Consider the following 4,608-nt stretch of genomic DNA (forward strand, 5'->3'; position numbering starts at 1 on the left):
AAAAAAATAAGTTTACGAATCGGTAATAGCTTATTGTGACATTCATCTAAAATGGTTTTCCTAAATCGTACCAGTACGTTTTAAGAACATGCCTCGAGTACGAAATAGGCGCAAGAGTCGAACAAACTTTACATTAGTCGCCAAAAAATTTGACAACAGATACGCATGTTTCATCACTTCAGATGAAATCACAAAAATACGCACTAATACATCACAGATAGTTAAAAAACTTACACACGATCCAATTTGAAGAAATTTCTTACGAAATGTGCAAAAATATTACAGAAAAGGTTGAAAAAACTTTCCTTTTCAATATTTTTGTCGGGAGCAGAGTAACAGCGTGTTGTCTGTCAGATGGTAATATGACCGATTGTTATTTACTTTTTTTGCTACTAGAGACACTAATAACTATTACCGGAGTCGAGATATAAGCGAAGTACGAATTAGGCGCAAGTACGAATTAGGCAAGTTTCCCCTAAGGTGAAAATTTTATTGAATTCTCATTAAAAAATCTTTATCTGTTTAACTTGTCTTTCCAAGAATACATTCCATTTGCGCCACTCATTATACGTGTATTATTGATCTAAATTAGTGTTTTTCGAAAGTTTCTCTGGATGACAAGAGGTGGTACGAGTGTCGGAAGAGAAAGGAGAAATAAATTTATTTTCAAACTAGTGTATAGCCTGTAAAAAAAACACTAAGACGTAGCAGCAGTCCGAACACTTCGGAAAATATTAACGTAAATAGAATAGATATTGTTTGTAATTTTTTTTTTGTTTCTCGCCTCCTAAGAGTTTTTACAGGTTTTTTAAAATTACGTCTTCAGCCAAACAGGTAATGGAAGTAGCCGAATGATGAGAAACGAGTCTCGACATATTCAAAACAGACTCTCCATTAAAAATCTCCCGAATTCGATCTCATAACCTTCAGAGAGGTAGATTGATTCTTTATTCGTCTTCTCTATTTTGCTGTCTTAGGTCGTTTTGAAGATCTAAATGAAAACACAATATAACAGAGTTGAAGGAATCGTATTTTTAACACGAAAGTTTTTTTTACTAATACTTAAAAATACAATAAATTTAAAAATATTTTAAGTTTTCTTTTTGTCCAAAACTCAATCCGAAAGAATTTCGTATTAGTAAAATAAATATACTACAACGTGATGGTTTAATTTGTCAACTTATTGTTTGTCCATAAATTACGTAACTACTCTATTTTAAACTTTTAATCTAATATATCGCTCTCCTATACTTTCATAACGCCATCCAATATTACGTAACGCATATTTTATCCAATTTTCGTAATTATACTAAGGGATATTTTACAGCAAGTGGTACCGAACGCTACACTATTTTACTTAATGACTTATATATCGTACAAATAGTGATATAAATAGTACGAGTCTCTATTCAACAACACTTCACAAACAATATGAAATTATTGTTTATCCAATATTTGAGAACAAGTAATTACTAGACGTTTCTGTAAATACCCCACTCCTTGTACCGACAAGGAATTCCCTGCCTCTGCTATTCTTTGATTCTGAGATCTCGAAGATCTTCAGTAATCCTATCTATCCACCTACTTCTAAGACAACCCTTTTAGTCTCTTTCTTTTTCCTTTATAATGGAGTCCTCTTGAAGCAGTTGCCATTATAAGAAGCCTTACGACACGGCCTAGTCACTGTAATCTTCTGGCCTTAATCACCCGTGTGATCATGGGCTTGTCGTAGGTTGTCTGCAGTTCCTGGTTTGTTCTTCTCTTCCATATTGATTCTCCGTTGATCATGATACCATTATTATCATAGTCTTTTACAGGTCCGATGATTTTCCTTAGTATTTTGTTTTCAAATCTCTATATCTGTAGTTCCTCTTGCTTTATCGTTGGTCATGTTTCACGTGCATACAGAAACGCAGGTCTGATCAGCCACTTATATACAGTTAGCTTCGTCCTTTTACTAAAGAGTATTTTTTAGTTAGTTTGTTAGTCCGAAGTAGAATTTGTTTCTTTTTAGCAAGCGAGCCCATATATCCCTCTTGATGTATTTTTTCTGTTTATATCAGTCCTAAATACTCGAAGGATTCCGTAGTGCTAAATGCCATATTGTCTACGGTTAGATGTTCTTTGTGAAATTCTCTCTTTTTAGAAATAACCATGCATTTAGTCTTTTCTTTATTGATGATCAGACCCATGCTCTTTGCAACTGTTGCTAATTTTGACGTTAATCTAGTCACCTCTCCTTGAGATGCTCAAATTATACAATGTCATCCTCATATGATAGTATTGATCTGTTGTCACTATTACTAATCCGATAATTCGTAATTTACAGATACAGTACTTTACGAAAAACACTTTTATTCCCATACTGCAGTGTTCGATATTTGATTCATCACGGCCAGATTGCAGTCAATTGTCTCCTCTATCTTGATAAATTTACTGTACGGGTGTCGTAAGACAAGGAGACACGATTCATTTTGAAACAAGTCTATATATAATAAAAGATGGCAGTAGACCGAACTATCTGGAAATACTGATCTAAACTGAATAAATATTTCTCGGTATCATCTTCATTTTTTTCATGTTTCCTGCGAAGGCACAGAAAGCATTTTTAATCATATCTATAAATTGTTCGCCAAAAATCGTAACGGAAGCTGAAGAATGATGATTGACAGGATCGACATATTCAATAGTCAAAAATATTTTCAGGTAGCTGTTATCCGGGATTCGATTTGTTCATTTGGCAACTCAGTCTTCTATCTACACGAAAACGCAATATAAGTGAGTTGCTGTATTTAAATNAATATTTATTTAGAGGATGTTTCTCTGTTAGTTATAGAGAAATTTCCACTTTTACTAAACACGTGTCTGCATTTCTTCATATTTGTCGATCTTTCTAATTCAATAAGAGAATTTAGCAGTGAGTAAACTGCACTGATTACCTGAAAATAGAAATAATCATATTTATAATAAGCTTACAACTTCAAATATGAAATTATATTTTTTTTCAACATTGAAAGCTTTCATTATTTTTCATTTTCATTCTTCCCGCCCTGTAGAGAGTAAGAAGAACATATGATCGCACATATTGTGGTTCGGCCAGACTTAACATGAGAGCATGACAGATGAACCACATATGAATTCCTGGAATTTTTCTATCGATCTAATTATCTGTGGCTCAGGGTTTAGGTAAAGACGATAACCACCTCGGCCGCCCTACCAACTACTTTTATTCTTCTTGACTCACAACAAAGAGTTATGTAATTAAAGTAAAAAAGTGGTTTTCATTATTTCACAAACCATAGAAAAGAATAACAATACGCTATAATAAATGTATACGAAATTGATGTACCTGTACCTGAGTTTTCGTCTGTCCTGTCCATTCTCCTAAGTATAAATCAATATTAAATATTTACTGGGAAATTGTTGTATATAACACGTAAAATTTTTTAAATTGTGTCAAATTGACCCAAAGAAATTTTTGAGAGTCTTCGTCTTTATGTCACTTTCTAAGTCCAAAATAGCATGAAAAAATATTCGTGAATTAATGTGTAAACGTGTGCGCGTGCTTATCTGCATGTGTGTTAGCGTCAGAATACGTTAATGATTAAGAAGTTCAATTTTGCATAGTACACTGCCTATAACTAGCATTAATAATATAAGATTTTGGTAGTGAAAGGAATAGACTATGGCGAGATATAAAGAGTAATATGTCATATCTGCACGGAGACGACTCACGAGTTTAATCTTTATTAAAATTTACAACGTTTATAAAACTCATTTCTACCCTCAAAATTCGAATACAGTATAGTATTTGCCATTTCGTAATAATCAATACAGTAATATAAGAAATCTACAAATTATTATTTGTAATAGCTGGGAATGATAAGCTACTCGGTTTTAAAATTTTTTTCTATTTTTTATTATTATTATTTCTATTAAGCAAAATAATAAATAAAGTTAAATTCGACAACGTCAATTAATTTAATTAATAGCCATATTTTCAAAATCTATTTTCTATATTTAATCGGTAAATTGTTGTTAGAAACTATAATAATATTTTAAAGCAATAACTTACTCTCATAACGAATGTTTTTTTTTATGAAAAAGAATCCTCCGAAATTCACACCAATTTTAAATTTCGCAAATCTTTTCATGAAGTTCAAGATCTAAGACACAAAAGAGACACTTCAACACGACGTCTATTATTATAAGAAATAAAAATCGTGTTACCTTCAACTTGTAGATAAGAGAAAACTCAACATTAGAAAGAACGTTGCAATCACAGTAATTACCATAAACCTGAAACAAATAGAAAGCGTTTTATTATTCAATAAAATTAATTAATTAACAATATTAAATATAATAATAGACATATACTAACCGCTGCAGTAACTCTGGATAGTCCGTAAGCAATTGAAAGGACTACAAATATCAATAGAATAGACAAGATTACCCAAAATATTTTTATACCTGCTTGTAAATCAAACATCATTGCAATGAACAAAGAAAAGCAAGTAAAATAAATGCAAAAGCCATAAAACATGGGAAAAAGAATCTGTCCAGTTTCATTTATTTTCTGAATGAAAAACCATAATTGAAAGTGCTTCC

Source organism: Centruroides sculpturatus, unplaced genomic scaffold (assembly GCF_000671375.1).
Source record: "Centruroides sculpturatus isolate CEXI.00-Female unplaced genomic scaffold, Cexi_2.0 scaffold1786, whole genome shotgun sequence".
NCBI lineage: Eukaryota > Metazoa > Arthropoda > Arachnida > Scorpiones > Buthidae > Centruroides > Centruroides sculpturatus.